Source organism: Podarcis bocagei, assembly GCF_964188305.1.
Source record: "Podarcis bocagei genome assembly, chromosome: 6".
Taxonomy (NCBI): domain Eukaryota; kingdom Metazoa; phylum Chordata; class Lepidosauria; order Squamata; family Lacertidae; genus Podarcis; species Podarcis bocagei.
Genome location: NC_138130.1, coordinates 11,698,725 through 11,716,317, shown reverse-complemented (window position 1 = coordinate 11,716,317; position 17,593 = coordinate 11,698,725). Strand labels below are relative to the sequence as shown.

Below are 17,593 nucleotides of genomic sequence, written 5' to 3'. Positions count from 1 at the left end.
AAGTAAAGTCACCTCCCTCATTTCAGATATCTCCTCAAAATTTATTTTCCCATATTCTGCTTGCACAATCCCAGCCCCAGTGCCCTAGTCTAAGGCTGACACTTATTGAATAGTAAGCCCCATTTAACTCTGTGGGGATAACTTTTGATACGATGGTGTAAGTTTAAGTATAAGCAATGGAAAGTACTGCACACTTCCCTGTCGTGTGTGTGTGTGTGTGTGTGTGTGTGTGTGTGTGTGTGTGCCTGCCTGTGGATGGTGCTCAATGAATAAATATTTCGCCCTCCAGAACTAACAGCTCATGTAGAAAAATTCATTAAAATGAATCAAATGTCACAGCTCTAATCATCCATTTGACTAAATCTAAACTTGTGCCAACCATGAAAGCTGTAGCAAGAGGCATTTTAATTACGGTGAGGGCTACTTATTTAAAAATTACTGCGGTGTCAGAAAAACACTGTGAAATGGGTTGAGTTGCTAACTCTCTTTGTCTTCTATTTAGTTTTAAGAACATTGCACTATTCTGTATGAGGCAAGTGACCTGTCTGGCCCTGTATTACCTTTAATATCTAGTTGCCTCACATAAAATATACTCGTACTATTGTAGGAGAATCCAATGTTGATCATCTGCATCTTCTAGCAATACAAGCTATTATAATTCCATTGCTATTCTGCAATATTGCCTTCAAATCACTTTTTCTTCTATCACACAAATCCCAACATTTCTGAAATATGGTTCTGCAATATTTTCATGGTGTGCAAAGTTTTGCACACTTTCCCACTTTTGTGTGTGGTGGGGGTGGGGAATGTTAAGTGACTTCGGTTTCATGGCATTTCTATGCGTCTCTTGACAGAAGCCTGTCAGTGCAGTCTGTGTGGACAGCTCACTGACGCCGTGAACTCAAGTAGTTCCTGCCACCTAATTTTGGAATACCAGGAGTTATATACCAAACACATACACACAAAAGGGTGATTGGTGACCTGTGTGCATGCTCATAACATGATCATTTACTGGTTGGTGGGAGGAAACAGTGCAAACTGAATGCATCCCGTCACTGGTGTGGACAGAAAAAGTGTGACCACCCTGGAACATACAGAACTATAGTGCTCTAAATGAAGCATCAGGAGGGGCACAGTATGAACCATGAAACTAGGATGGCTCGATACAGAATTTGTCCAGACCCTGGCATGGCTGCCGTACTTGCCTGCTAACTCTGGCTTCCAGTCACTGCAGCTCTGTTACCTGGCAACGCTTAAGAGGTCAAGAAGTGAGAAGCAGCAGTGAAGGTGGGTTGGCTTTCATACATTAATTTAAACTAATCAGCCAACTCTTTTGCTGCAGGTCTCTGGAATTTCTGTATTCCCCTCTAAAATAGTCAGCCTATATGCAGAACATGATAGGAGGAATTAAGAGATTCCGCCCCCACTCCCTTAGCCATAAGATGATGACAAACCCACCACATCGCAATTAAGCCTCGTTTCTCATTAGCTTTCTGAACTTCATCATCACAAATTTGATGGTCTGGTTCACACAAGTAAAAAAACCCCTATTTTGTCAAAGGGTTATGTAAGGCAGTAAACGTGTTTTGCCGCTGGCAGGAGAGAAACACTTCTAAAATGTTTTCACAAGGTCTCAGAACAGTGCAGAAGTTTGCAGTATCCTGATCACAGCCGCGGTTCTTTCCTGAAGAAATGTGCTTACATTTTGAATAGTACTGAGGTCCTATCTGCGGAGAATTGTGGTGGCACAGACAGAAGTCAAACTAAAGAGGACCCCCCTTTTTTACCCTTTCTCTTTGCTTCTATCATCACTCTGGGCCCCTCCAGACATTCTGTTTATTGTGTATTTATGATGATTTGTGCTCATGATGGTATTGGGGCAGTTATATGCAGTTATACGTGATCCCACTTTCAACACTCTTCGCTCCTGCAAGTTTCATGGTGGATATACTGCTTCGTTTCCAATGAGTTTTGTGTCCTGTAGCTTCCTGCTGAAATCCCGTATTTTGCAAGTGTTAAACATTTGTTTTTTGTCTCACGCTTGTTGCACTATAGCACAAGAGTGCCCCCCTCCAGATGGCAATTGTTGGTTTTTAATATTTTGGTTAAAGGGAAATATTTGATACAATAAAATGAGAATGTCCTGGGTGCCTAGATCCAAATTTGGGGCAGGTATTTTTTGGTGAGAGATCCCCAGCAGATATTTTAAATAGCAAAATAAAGCGTAGAATCATAGGCTGTTAGACCTTTAAAATATTCCCTTCTATGTTGCTTCCAAAGCTCCCCACTTCCCTTAGCATAGAAAGAGACCACATGTTTGACAAGTTAAAAATGTTTTACTTACAAACTCTGCAAAGAGTTGATTCATGTACTTTTCCATACAGCAGAAAGAAAAGACAAGCAGTACAATTTAGTTTCAAAATGTTGGTAAATGGTAAATGCTTCTAAATTATATGTATAGAAACAGAAAGGTGGCTTGGAACATCCAGCTTCAATAGCCTTACTGGTAGGTGTCACATGGTGAAAAAGAATAGTGGAAAGTGGGAGAACAAAGGGTTTGCTAGCTCTTCCTCCCAAGGTTAGGAGGTATGATCTAGCTAAGCCAGGCAGGACAGCTTACTCTATGGTCTTAACCCCTTCATGCATTAGAGTCAAGTATTTTTTGTATATGAGATTAGATATATCTTATACTAATAACGTGGTGACATTGAGTAAGCATTGCAAAGCAACTGGGTGACCTTGGGCCACCCAGTGCCTTTCATCCGAAATGACCCCACAGGGCTTTTGTGGAAATTAAATGAGGAAGAGGGAATTAAATGAGCTCCTTGGATAAAAGGGTATGATAGAAGAAGAAGAAGAAGAGTTTGGATTTGATATCCCGCCTTTCACTCCCCTTCAGGAGTCTCAAAGCGGCTAACATTCTCCTTTCCCTTCCTCCCCCACAACAAACACTCTGTGAGGTGAGTGGGGCTGAGAGACTTCACAGAAGTGTGACTGGCCCAAGGTCACCCAGCAGCTGCATGTGGAGGAGCGGAGACACGAACCCGGTTTCCCAGATTACGTGACTACCACTCTTAACCACTACACCACACTGGCTCTCAAATACAAATGCAGTCATAAAAAAATAGAATAAAGCAATGTAAATCCACCACTAAGGAACTATTATTGGATCAATGTCACGTTGCAGAACAGAGTCTGGAGGGGCCCTTAGAGATTCTTTACAGGTGGCTACGAGGAAACAATCAATGCCTCCGCTACCCAATCGCTTAGCTGGGAAGCATGCAGCTTTGGAAGAGGAGCTTGCAGTGGCGTTGCCAAACGCCAAACCGGACTCCATGGAGCAGATATCGCCACACCTCCTCAGCTTGATCCAGAAGGCACCCAGCATGAGCAGAGGAGCTCTACAGAGCCACCCTGATTGCACTCCTTTTCCCATCAGAAGGGTTAATCAGCCTGGACAAGGTGGCCTTCAGCTTGCCTGTTTTTCCTGCCTCCCTGTATCCTGTTCCCCTCAAAATGATGTGGCTTACATTTATGCCACCTCCACACTTCAGCTGACGTTGGCTCCCAATATGCAGCTTACAATTAATCTGCACACAAATGTACAACATAAAACAAGGGCTATGTTGGAATTTGTGCCAGTCTCTTCTGATCCCTGGCAGTTGGCAATGCAGCCCAGGTTCCCAGCTCTTTCCTGCGGCACTCTGATGCCAACGGTAAAGCTGACGTGGTTAACTTTATGTTTCAAAATGGGTTAGATTTCCTGGGGTATGCTAGCATGATCAATACTCTCCATTTCTGATTAACTGGAGATTAATACTGATTAAGGAACACAAAATAATTTGCAAACTCACCAGGAGCAAAAAAACAACAACCTCCAAACAACCCACCATCAATAGTATTTAGTTACTAATTCACAGAAAGTATAGGGGGGAAGTATGATGGAACAACACGGAAACAGAACATGCCAACATAAAAACTGTCCTACGTAGTTCTGGGAAGAAGACCAAATAACAGAAGAAAACAGTAATAACATTTTGACCAGCCTCCAGGGTTTGGCCAAGGTAGCAACTGTGCTATGCTTTTTGAGGTTAATCATCATTTTGAGCTTTCAAATCAAAATTTCTGCTCCTATATAATTATAGCTCTTTAAATAAAGGAGCCTGGCAGAGCTATTCATCTGTTACTTCTAAATACCATACACCTCCTAGACGTCTTAGAAAATTGGCCTCATTTTTTGTACCAAACATAAGGGAGCCAAAGTTCTAAAATCAATTACTTTATGCACAATTGAGAGATCTGAAAGCATCAGGATGGAACTTATTTTACTACCTTTTTTATCAAAACAGATGGAGACATACATTGCAAAGCTTCTAAGAAGAGAAGCCAATCTGTACTCCCTCATCCTTTAGCCAAGCCATTGAAATTTCACTTAGATATTGCAGAAGGCATTGTTTGCAATCAATATGGGGCAAGACCAGTATTAGAATGCCAGGGTAGCTCTAGTCTTCTTCAGACATAGTGTGGGGACAGAGATCTACTAATAACTAGGAGGCCTATGGCTGCATACACCAAGCCCATGCCCACACCTCACCTGTCTTTAGCCTTGCTGATCAAAGAAGGTCTGAAGGAGGGTTCTGTCCATTTTCATTTGAACACCTCTGCACAACTAGAGATGCTACTTTATCAGGGTTCCAATTGCACTCAACATGGGAAGGTCAAGAAGGCCTTATGAGGAACGGTTGAAGGAGCTGGATATGTTTAGCCTCGAAGAGACTGAGAAGAGATAGGATAGCCATCTTCAAATATCTCAAGGGCTGTCACATGAAAGATGGAGCAAGCTTGTTTTCTCCTGCTCTGCAAGTCAGGACTTGAACCAATGGCTTCAAGCTCCAAGAAAGGATATTCCGACTAAACATGAGGAAGAACTTTCTGACAGTAAGAGCTGTTCAACAGTGGAACAGCCTCCCTTGGGAGGTTGTGGACTCTCCTTCCTTGGAGATTTTTCAGCAGAGGTTGGATGACCATCTATCATGGATGCTTTAGCTGAATTTCCTGCATTGCAGGGGTTTGGACTAGATGACTCTTGGGGTCCCTTCCAACTCTACAATTCTATGATTCTAAGAACAGAGAACGTAGGGCTGAAACAAAAAGGGGTGTTGGGGACAGCATCAGTGCAGGAAGAACCGTGCCTCTTACACGGCTGGATATTTCCTAGTCAAGCTTAATATCTCAACAGCACTTCCCTGCTGCTAGGTTTTTAGCAGCGCTATGCTTGAGTTCAGTACATGTTTTACACGCAAACAGTCCCTGGTTCAAACTGTGAAAAGGACCCATGCCTGAAACCCTGGAGAACTGATGGCAGTCACTGTCAAAAATACTAATCTAGATGGACCAATGATCTATGTTTCCAAGAATTCTCATTTAACATATTTTGCTCCCTCAACCCTTCCAAGTAAAACAAACTTATTACTGAGAGCTTGTGAGAAGGCAGGCTGTAAATTTTAATAAAACCCCACCCACTTTTAATGGATCAAATGAAAGCTACAATGGATGGTTTTATTTATTTAATAAATGTATGATCACCTATTCACAGCACAATTATCTTCCCACAGTGTCTTACAGCATTTAAAACCATTCTAATCCATATAAAATAGAAAGCAATATTTAATAAAACTGTAGGGATGTTGTCAGGCTGCAGTTTCCAGGGCTGCCAACAGATGGTGCTACAAACTACAGAATAACAGAAAAGCAACATTGGATGGTGAGGAGTGGTGGGATGTAGAAAGGGGCAAGCAGGGGGCCCAGGTAAACAGGCAGGCGTGCAGGCAGTCCAGGCAAGCAGTCAAGATGGACTGGTGAGCAGGCAGCACAGCTGAGTAGCGCGGATAGTGGATGGCCCAGGTGAGCCTGCTGCTAAACCCAGACTCCCGTTAACCTTGCCAAACCCTCTTAGAAGCTCATGCCCCCCTTACAGCTCCCTCAAACTGCAGACCTTCCAACTTTTCTCTGATGAAAATAGGGACATCCCATTCCATAATAATAATTTTACTATTTATACCCCACACATCTTACTGGATTGCTCCAGCCACTCCAGGCAGCTTCCAATGTATATAAAAAGATAATAAAACATTTAACATTAAAACAACCTTCCCTATACATGACTGCCTTCAGATGGCTTGTGGGTCGGATAACTCCATAACCTCCAACATTGAAAATAGGGACATCCTAAGGAAAAGTGGGACATTCCAGGATCAAATCAGAAACTGGGACGGCTTCTCTAAATCAGGGAAGTCCCTGGAAAATAGGGACGCTTGGAGGGTCTGAAACTGCAACCATTCTCCTTGAATGCAAGGAGCAAGGGGTGATGATGGGGTGTAAAGGGAAGGGGCTGGTGAGGTGTAAAGAGATTGCAGTGGTTTGCAAGGGGAGGGTAAGCAGAGTTGGAAACAGTGGTGGCCTTAGTCCTTAGTACAATACATTCATAATAGCAGCAGTAAAAAGATTCCAAAGATTTCTATATAATTTGATCCATTTCGGTGTACCACTGCCAGACATTCCAATACAAGACAAAAAAACAACTGAGGCCATAATCAATTGATTCCCCAACTCCCAAATGAACTAAACCCATTTTCATAGAGACACTGAAAAAGCAGAGCTTTTCAGTTACAGTCAATCTACTGATGGATAATGGGAAATGAGTGACAGTGCATGTTTTTAAAAATTGCACAGCATTGTCTTTGTGTGGAAGATTGAAAATGGATTCCCCACCAGATGTAGTTATGGTTGAGGGTCTGTTACAAAGCGATGTCTTTGCATTAAACTATTTTAAAAAGCAACAACTGAGCTATAAGCTCTTATGAGCTAAAATGTTTTCAAAAAATGGTTATGCAATGCTTCTAAAGAGCTTTTTTTCTAAAAAAAAGTAGATTTTCTCTCAGTCCAAATGTTTTAAATTATGCTGTTGTCAAGCAGCAAAATCTCTATGTGCATTTCTAAAGAAGAGCAGGGGAGGTGACTCACGACATCCTAAGGAGCTACTACTAAATACTCAACATACTGAAAGTATACAGTAAGCAGCAGTGCTTAAATCTACAGTACTTAAGAAGAAAGAACATCATGTGCTCAATTTGAGCATATTCTGCTGCTGTGATAGCAGCGTTGAGACTTTGATTCTGACCCTGAAAAATCCACTTAAAAGTCTGCCTTGTGCTGATTTGAATGCCTATAGAATCTATATCGATTCTGTCACTGACAAAACACAGAATTCCATTCAGCAGCAGGAGTGAGGTGAGGGTAGGATCAAAATATGCGTCATCCACATGGTTGCATTGCTAGTTTTTAATGTCTGTAAAGAAAATTGTCTGTACTAAAACCACACGAATCTAGCGGTCATTTCTCACATTAAAAAGAATTTTAGGAAAGGGCAGTGGAAATGGAGAGTTAGCTTATACAGGAAAAATAGTTGCTTGCTTGCTTTATATTTTGCATTAATCAGTAAATGAGGCAAGGTGATAGACTTCCTTTTTACCACAGAGTGTGCAATACTTCAGGAGAAGCACCAAACTGGGAGCTTTGCCCTAAGCAAATGAAAACAAGATGATGCGTAGTGGTAGTCATATTCAGAGTAGACCCACACTGATTTCAATGAGTCCACTCAGAGTATAACTAATATTCGCCACCACACATTACTTTTGGTAAAATAAAAAGCCAACCTACTTTTGAAAAAATACAATAAACAAGGAAAGTTGGAGCCCCAAATAACAATTTGTATGTTGAATGGGAAGAAGCAATTATTCAGGGTACTCTCACCTTTTTTATTAGGATATTTGAGCAGAGACTTTGATCCCTTGGCTCATCACTGCAGATTTTTAACTGATTTAAGAGTGATTTCCTCATATCAGAGCATCCTAGGAAATACAATTCTGTGAAGGGAAAACGGAAACATGTAGCAGTGTCCTCAGCACTCTGACAAATATAACTCCCAGAATTCTTCAGGGAGGAGAAACACATGTATTTAGTAAAACAAATATGGAATACCTAACAGTTCTGGTGGATATACAATCTGTGTATAAGATTACAAAATGCTTTTTTGCCCAGGGATTTTGTGTAGTCTCTTCTGCTTCAGTAGTTTTGTATTTTTGTTGCCTCTCAGTCTTATTTTTGTTTGAAGGATATTATTACATTGCATTTTTTTTAAAAGAAAATGATTGAACACTACAATGGGATCCACTGGGTAAAGGGTGGTCTAAGAATTCTAACAAATAAATATGAATAAAGAAAAGCTTAATTCACTGAAAGCTATTTTGTAAAAAACAAAACCCTAATATTAAGAGGAACAATGCACATTGTTCTGCAAGGTTGCTAAGTAACAGTGGCATGTGCCCCATTGTGACACAATCCCGTTGGATGACTTGCGACCAAGTGATTTTTTCTTATTCTTATTATTAACTGAATTTATATACCACCCTAAACCCGCAGGTCTCAGGATAAAATCAGAATATAAAACTACAAAGTACAAAACCAAAATAAAAACAACCACCCAATACCCTCCCAAAACATTTTAAAGGGGCATAGGATGTCAATCAAATCAACCAAGTGAGAATGCCCTGGCACCAAGATGATGCCTGGCATCTCCACCTTCTGGTGGTGCATGCATTGAGATCCTTGGATCTCGACTGTTTTCACAAACTAGCAGCACATCCTGTACAATATTTCTGTTAAATTTTATCTGCACAATCAGAATGAATTTCAGGAACCAAATATTTGTATTGAAAAATATGACTTCTGAGCCTTCTGGCCCCAAAATGGCAACTAGGCATGCCGCTTTGGCGACTGTAACCCTGGTTTAAGGAGCCATTTGGCACCTAGCTGATATATCTGACTTTCTAACACTGCTTCTCCCATAAGCCATACAATTCAGTGATACTCCTCAAAATCTTTTATTTGCCTCCTGTTCTTTCTGAGTCAAGCATACCTTTCACAGCCACGTTCTCAGTGGGTCTAATTCCTTCCTGCACTCTGTGCAAGTTGCTCATGGCAGATTTTTGTCAAACCTGGAGGACCCAGGTGCCCCAAGTTTAGTGCAGTGATGAAGACCCTGCAACCCATTTCAATTTTTGGCGGTGCCGTTGAAAGGGCAAAGAGGATGCCCTGGACTGGAAGAATAGCATCCCTTTTTTTTACTGGCCCAGTGCCCTGGATATGGATAAGATTGGCTCTGATGAGGTGAGGAAATGATCGGGAATGGTTGTGAGGCCAGAGAGAATTTAGCTGTTTGGGTAAGGAGGTGGCATGTCTCTGGTTCAAGAAGACCTCCGGGGTGAGCAATGGCATACTGTTAAGGAATAATCATTTCTCTTTACTTCTGTTACCCCCCCCCCTTGTCTCATGGCGAAGGCCTCTCGACTCATCTATTAAGTTGCCATTGAAGGGGCCAGAGAACAAATTAAAAGCATAAAGCATCCTTGAGGCCTAGAGAAAAGGTGCTCCCGCCACCTTACTCCCCCTGCTTTTGATGCAGAGGCCTGGCACTTTCACTGCAGTAGTTAAAACATGGGTCACCAATATGGCAGCTTCAGGTGCACATGTGCCCACACAGACCTTCTCTGGTGCTCACAGGGTTCCCTGCTGAAATTAGGCTTGAGACAGGCATTCTATCAAAGTCAAGATAAAGGGTTGTGGTGCCCACAGGTCCAAATGGTTAGTGACCACTGAGTTAGGATGTTGGCCTTTGAGCTGGGAGACCAGGGTTCAAATTCCCCCTCCCCCATGATGCTGACTAGGGGACCTTGGGCAATTACTGTGTCTTGGTCTAATCTACCTCACAGGGTTGTTGTGAAGATAAAATGGGGAGAGGGAGAACCACGCGGGCCACGTTGAGCTCTTTGGAGGAAAGGTGGGATATCAATGTAATTATAAGTAAATCATATGACTGACAGGTGGGTTGTCCCACCCAACTGTCAAAGTTGGCCTACAGGGTGGCCAAAAAGGTTACCTGGTCTAAGAGGTTAGTGTGGCAGGGAGGTTGGCCCAGAGGCACTGGGTAATAAAAGCAAGCAAGGGTGCAGCCCCTAATATTGTAATAAGCTTTTAAAATTAGACACTTTCGGTTATAAACAAATTTGTTTTCAGTGGAATTTAGCTTTTCCTCTTTCCACTCTCCGCTAAAGTAAGTATCTCATGATACTTAGGTGAGAATAATCTGATAAAGGGAATATACTGGATCCATACTTTCCCATAAACTATTTTGAAATAAGTTATTTTAGAGAAATCAGATGTGCATGTATGTAGTTGTTTCAACTGAGTATGGTAACATGCCATCTTATTTCATCCCATCTGCTATATATCTTCTTATTGACTTTAACATTTTGCACAGGAGACCTTTTTCCTTCTGAGTATTTTTCTAGCTCTGGTATTGTCATTTGTTACATAATTTGGGCAAGCCATCTAATTCTTCACATACCAAAGGGACCAGATAAGGGTGGTGTTGGAGGAGATGCCAAGAAACAGATGCTTTGGGTGTGGCTTCAGCCTCAGTTAATTAAAACCACATATATTTTCAGATGGAATTCTAATAAATACAAAATCTCCACCAAAGTAATTTCAGAATAGTTGTGCAATATAAAGTATGCTCAGAAAGACACGAACCAGTTCCTTAATTACGGTATAAATGAGACGACTCACTGACTACCGTGAGTAGAGTCAAACTGACTCAAAGTTTCCCTATACATGTGTCATTTTGCTTAAGGGAGCAGAAAGCTATTAGCAAATTATCTGAAGATAGCAGATGCTTCCAACCCTATTTAAAAAAAGAACTTGTTCTGACAGGTTGTCTGAAACAACTAAAATTACCCACTGGCACTGCAAACTTTCCTATTGCTTTACTTGTATTATGTACGCATTCAAACTAGAGGGAAGTCCCAAAGATGCCCATTTTAAGCGGCCAGGATAATCTATGCTTTGTAATTTACCCCTATTCCAAACTCCATTCAGAAGCAGGGCTACTGCTGGCTGGACCAGCTCGGGCTTGGCAGCGGGAAAACAAGCCTCTAAAATACAGTGGTGCCTCGCAAGACGAAATTAATTCGTTCCGCGAGTTTTTTCGTCTAGCGAATTTTTCGTCTTGCGAAACACGGTGTTGGAAAAGTTTTGGAAAAGCTTCAAAAATCACCAAAAACCTCAAAAAAGGCTACCACACCGCGTTCTATGAGTTGCTCCTCGAAGTCAAGTCGCAACTGTATTAAGGGTGTTAAGAAAAAGGAAACAAACTTGCAAAAAACGCAAGACGTTTTCGTCTTGTGAAGCAAGCCCATAGGGAAATTTGTCTTGCGAAGCAGCTCAAAAACCGCAAAACCCTTTCGTCTAGCGAGGCATTCGTCTTGCGGGGCACCACTGTAAAGTTCACCTTCCACCATCCTTTCTGCCAGCGTAGCTTCCACTGGGTCATGCAAACCAGCTAAATCGCGTTTGAATAGAGGTAAGTCTCCCCTTGCCTCATCCCTTCTTCAGGAAACTCTCTGGCTTCGGCTGAGCCGCAGCTGAGCCAGAATGGAGAACTTATGGCACTGTATCTCTGGATGAGCTGAGACTTCAGCAGGCAGATATTTGCCTATTTCAGTTATTGGGTTTGGATTCCTCCCTTTACTACCATCTACCACTGATTTACAACCAGCAATTAGCACTGCACAAAACACAAGCATGACATGATCATTGCTCAGAGGGCCTGTGTTACTGTATAAAAGAGATGTGACAAGAGAGAATGATACATACAGTTAATTGGGGGGTTAACTGTTCAAAGTTGTAGAAAAAGTGAGGCTGGTTGACCAAAGTAAAATGTGTCTTGCTTAAAAGGCCTAGAAACCATATACAGTGGTACCTCTGGTTGCGAATGGGATCTGTTCCGGAGTCCCGTTCGCAACATGAGCAGAACGTCTGTGCGTGTGTGTGATGTCATTTTGTGTGTTTGTGCATGCGACGAAACCCAGAGGTAACCCTTTCCGGAACTTCCGGGTTGCCGTGGGATGTACCCTGAAAAACTGTATCATGAAGCAAACGCAACACGAGGTATGACTGTATCAAAAATGACATATTGTTATATCCCTGCATTGCAGGGGGTTGAACTAGATGACTCTTGGGTCCCTTGCAACTCTATTATTCTATGAATATGGATGTAAGCCTCTAATATTTTAGTGATTAAACAGTATATAAATTAGGTTAAATAAATAAAGGACAGCATATATACAGTTTAGGTAAGCAACTACCTGACAGTATCTGTTCGAGGGGTAACAGCACTTTGTAGGCAACCAGGAACAGCTCAATTTTATTCACATTTTTCAATACATAGGGAACTGCAATGGTGTGGCATGATTTTAGGGACAGATACTACAGGGCTAGTACTACATGCCTGCAATCTTCTCAACCTGTATATTTGTTTATACACACTTCATTACAGAAGGAATTCTCCCCACTGTGCTCTTGCTATGACAGAAACTGTCCCTGATAACTGGTACCCTGGAATTTTATCATACTTTGAGAAGTTGTGTGGGAATGTCAAACTGAGGACCGGCCACAGAGCTCCATGCCACTAGGAAGCCTACAGAGGGCTTGGCTAGTTTGCCAGCTTTAGCTCTGTGGCACAAAATACCATATTTTTTGCTCTATAAGACTCACTTTTTCCGTCCTAAAAAGTAAGGGGAAATGTGTGTGCATCTTTTGGAGGGAATGCAGGCTGCGCAGCTATCCCAGAAGCCAGAACAGCAAGAGTGCTGCTTTCACTGTGCAGCGACCCCTCTTGCTGTTCTGGCTTCTGAGATACAGAATTTTTCTTCTTCTTGTTTTCCTCCTCCAAAAACTAGGTGCATCTTGTGGTCTGGTGCGTCTTATAGAGCGAAAAATATACAGTAGCCCAACCGGGAACTGGTAACACAAAGAACCAGTAGACTCCCATCTGGCCTTTTATTACTACATAAGTGCAAACTCTGGCCCGGCTCCTCATTTTGAGAAAGATCAAGCTAGAGTAGTCAAAGCTGCTCAGAAACCACTAGTAACACTGCCTAACTTCTACCGAGCCACTGGCTTGACTACTTGCTTGCCTCCATCTTTGATAAGTAGATAATGTGCAACATAATATTACAGCGTAAAATCTATGTAACATGTATATACCAATTGTGTCCACTTCATGCATCAAATAGACTCTTGCCTATAAAATGTCATGACCCTCCTCTGACGGGTTACGTGCCTTCAACCTGAGACTTCACTGGGCTTCCCTTTTCAAGTCGTTCCTGGTTCAATGAGACAGTAGGGTGGGGGAAGGTGGGGTCCCTCGCCTAAACCGCCCCTTCTTCTTTCACCCCATCCTTTGTAGTTTCCTCTGCCTCGGACTACCCTGACTTCCCTTCCTCCCCTGGCTCCTGCCTTGTGGGTGGCATCACACCCCATAAATCTCTGGTCCCTTGCCTCCACCACACACTCTTTGGAACCCTGCCAGTCCCTAACTTAAAAGCTCATAACACGATAAATTACAGTGGTACCTCGCAAGACGAACGCCTCGCAAGACGGAAAACCCGCTAGACGAAAGGGTTTTCCGTTTTGGAGGCGCTTCGCAAAACGAATTTCCCTATGGGCTTCCTTCGCAAGACGAAAGCCCATAGGGAAATCTCCGGGACAGCGGGGAAGCGCAGCGCTTCTTCCCCACTGTCCTCGGACCTCCTCCGAAGGCTGGCGGGGGGGCGAAAAGCCCTTCTCCCCGCGCCAGCCTTCGGAAGGCTGCTCCGAAGGCTGGCGGTGGGGCGGAAAGCCCTTCTCCCCGCGCCAGCCTTCGGAAGGCTCCTCCGAAGGCTGGCGGTGGGGAGAAAAGCCCTTCTCCCCGCGCCAGCCTTCGGAAGGCTGCTCCAAAGGCTGGCGGTGGGGAGAAAAGCCCTTCTCCCCGCGCCAGCCTTCGGAAGGCTCCTCCGAAGGCTGGCGGTGGGGAGAAAAGCCCTTCTCCCCGCGCCAGCCTTCGGAAGGCTGCTCCGAAGGCTGGCGGTGGGGCAGAAAGCCCTTCTCCCCATGCCAGCCTTCGGATGGCTGTCCTGAAGACTTGCGGTGGGAGGAGGGTTTTCCTTTCCCACCGCCAACATTCAGAATGCTGTTCTGAATGTTGGCGGTGGGGAGGAAAAACCCTCCTCCCACCGCAAGTCCCGGGAACAGAGGAGAAGCGCTGCGCCCCTTCCGCTCTGTTCCCGTACCTGTCCTGAAGGCTTGCGGTGGGGAGAAAAGCCCTTCTCCGCACCGCCAGCCTGGCAAGCGGTTTCCATAGGAACGCATTAATTGATTTTCAATGCATTCCTATGGGAAACCGTGCTTCGCAAGACGAAAAACTCGCAAGAAGAAAAAACTTGCGGAACGAATTAATTTCGTCTTGCGAGGCACCACTGTAGTTTTAAAGGTGCCCTACGATTTGAGTCAGTCACAAGAAGTATAATAATTATATAAATAAACAAACTTATAATAAATAATATCACCTTTCATCAAAGAGTCCAGAGCAGATTACAACACTATAATACATACAAAACACAAAGCAATCAAAGGTAAAACAGAATCCACTTCAGGAAAAGCTGCACTACATATGCCACTACTACAGTACTGTTCTGAAAAGGAATATTTTTACCTGGTACTGAAACATAGATAGGGTAGCTAGCGAGCCAAAGCTTGGGGGGGGGGGATTTCATAACTGGAGTGCTACTGCTGAGAAAGCTCTCCATTGGGTCCCTGACCCATAGACCTCCACACCTGATAGTATTACTAAGAGGGCCTATCCAGGCAATCTCAAAGAATGGGCAGGAGAGAATAGGAAGAGGAACTCCTTCAGAGTCCTAAATTGCTCAAGGCTTTATATGTCAAAACTATTGTCTTGAATTGGGCCCAGCAGAAAAACAAGTAGTCAGTACAGAACTTACAAGTATAACACATGGTTCTTTCAAATACATCAGACCCATCAGGACTCTGTAGCAGCTGCATTCACACTAGCTGCAATCTATGAACTATTTTCAAGGGCAGCCCCACACAGAATTCATTGCAATAGTTTAAATGGAAGGTTACTATGTTACTGGCTCACATTGGCCAGGCTGTCCTGCAAGAAAGCCGGAACTGGCAAGATAACCATAATTAGAAATGGGTACAGAATGCCAAGGTCACTTGGGCCTCCAGAAACAAAGTGGAATTGAGAAGTATTCCGACTACATACCTTAAACTTCAGGGGGAGTATCTCCAGAAAAGGCCATATTCCTATTTTCCGGACCTAGGCTCCACCAATCCACAGAATCTCTTTCTTGTTGGGATTCAGCTTCGGCTTTTTGGCTTTCATCCTACCAGTATTACCCCCAGGAACTGAACAAGAACCTGCAGAGCTTCACCTGACTCAAATTATATGGAGAAATGCAGCTGAATGTCATCAACATACTGATGCCACCTCACTCTTCTAAACTCCCTGCAAACTGCTTCCAGCAGCTTCATATGCATGATAAAGAGTATAGGGGCAGAATAAACCCTGAGGACCTCCACAGCATACTTACCATGAGGCCAGGAAGTCCTCTACTACTACTCTCTGAAAGTAGTCCTATAAGCAGAAGCAGAACCACCTAAACACTGTACCCTTCGCTCCCACACCACAGAGCCAATTCAGGAGAATATCATGGTCAAATGTTGCTGAGAGATCCCAGGAAAATTAACAAGGTCATACTTCCACTGTCCCTTTCCCAATAAAAGACATCATTTCACTGCCCAAACCAGGCCTGAAATGGTTCTCAATAATGAGAGCAATACTGTATTATGTCAGTGCTTAAGAAGTTGAACAGAGGTCAATTCCAAAACTTGGAGATATCTCTAGATCCTGTCTCTGTGCTCCATTCTCAGTCTTCTAGCAGGTACCAAACCTGCAGAAAAGGATAAAAAATAATGCAGCGAACACTGATGTTCTTATGTTCTGGCTCCAATAGTAAAACAGGTTGCTTAGCCTGTTGCATACAAACACACACAGGTAACAGTCTGTACATCACCCTGTATAATAATTATTACTATTTATTAAATTTGTATACTGCCCTATGCTCATAGGTCTTAGGACTGTTTCAAGTTAAACCAAAATATAAAAACACAAAATACACACACACAAAAACAATAAAGCCCCTCCCTCCCCAACACATTTTAAAAGGCCATTGAGTGTCAACCAATGAAGGTGCCAGGCGAACTTCCCTGGGGAGAGCATTCCACAAACGGGGAGCCACTGCAGAGAAGGCCAGTTCTTGTGTTGTCACCAAACCTCTTGAGGAGGAGGAACACAAATAAGGGCCTCAGAAGATGATCTCAGGGTCTGGGTACGTTCATATGGAAAGTGGCGGTCCTTGAGGTATTGCGGTCCTGTGCCATTTAAGGCTTAATAGTTCAAAATCAGCACTTTGAATTGGGCCCGGAACTAATTTGCAGGCAGTGCAGTCGGAACGGGATCAGTGTAATATGCTCAACCTGCCTTGCTCCAGGGAGCAACCTGGCCGCTGAATTCCGAACCGTCTTCAGAGGCAGCACAATGTGCAGTAATCTAACCTTGAAGTTACCAGAGCATAGACAGTAGCTGGGTTATCCCTGTCCAGGTTATGGGCGCAGCTGAAGGGACAGCTGCTGCCTTCGCTAATTCTGTTTATTTTACCCCACTGCGCTTTATTATTCTCATATCGTGAGCTGCCCTCCTGGAGACCTATGCTAAAATACTTTGGCACAGAATCATCATGTTTGAAGGGACCCACAGGGGTCATCCAGCCTAACCCCGTGAAAGCAGGAGTATGCACGGGGATTGAACCTCGGGTGTTACCAGGGCTAAGCAACTAAAGTTATAAGGAACTTCGTAAGAAATAAACGAACAAAAAGGCCTCTCTTTTTCGTCGGCGCAGCACAGAGCACTGGGCCTTTGAAAAGAGCACCGCTGGGAGGGGTTGAGAGCCCCCGTGAGGGAAAACCCCTCTCCTTCCGCCGGCCGACGAGATCCTGCCAGGCCCAGAGGCCGCCTAAGGGAAAAGTGACCGTTGGGCGGGGGAGGGGAAGGAGCCCGCCAGCCAACCAGCCAGTCAGAGTCCTCTTTCCCACCGCGTCTCCCAGCAGTGACAGAACCCCGGCCGCCGATTGGGCCGCCGCCGCGGCGCGCGCACGACTTTCGGGGGGGGCGCGCGCTCCGGTTGGTCCGGAGCCACGTGCCCTCCCAAATCCGACGAGGGCAAGGCGGGCCTCCTGTTTCCTAGGCTACAGCGGGAAGGCGAAGAGAGCTGGTCACGTGGGGAGAGGGCGGAGGACGAGGTGGGGAGGGTGTGTGAGAGAGTGTCTGTGTCTCTCTCTGCGTGTGTGTCATTCAACTTCCCCTGAAAGCGGCGATTGGCGGAGACGGGCGGCTGCCGTGCACGTGACGCGGCGCCCCGGCGCTGCCCGGTTGGTGGTTCCCCTGGTTACGAGGAATGAGGGGGCGGGGCGTCCGCCGCGGCTGGCAGCCGACAGCAGCAACGGGAGCGCCGCCGCCGCATTAGCAGCGGCCCGTGAAGGCGGCGGCCGCGGCGACCGGTAGCGCCGCCCA

The 17,593-nt window shown here is 44.4% G+C and overlaps 2 long non-coding RNA genes across 2 annotated transcripts; both read right to left on the bottom strand.

Annotated features, from left to right (window-relative positions):
• Positions 1–3,119: 3,119 nt before the first annotated feature.
• On the bottom strand, positions 3,120–17,069 carry LOC308589456. Its single transcript, XR_014009274.1, has 3 exons — positions 16,682–17,069; positions 15,227–15,914; positions 3,120–7,925 (listed from the first exon to the last, which is right to left on the bottom strand). It is a non-coding gene; the product is annotated as an uncharacterized lncRNA (long non-coding RNA).
• Positions 12,320–13,724, bottom strand: LOC308589509. The gene is made up of 2 exons (XR_014009336.1): positions 12,920–13,724; positions 12,320–12,659 (listed from the first exon to the last, which is right to left on the bottom strand). It is a non-coding gene; the product is annotated as an uncharacterized lncRNA (long non-coding RNA).
• Positions 17,070–17,593: the final 524 nt, after the last annotated feature.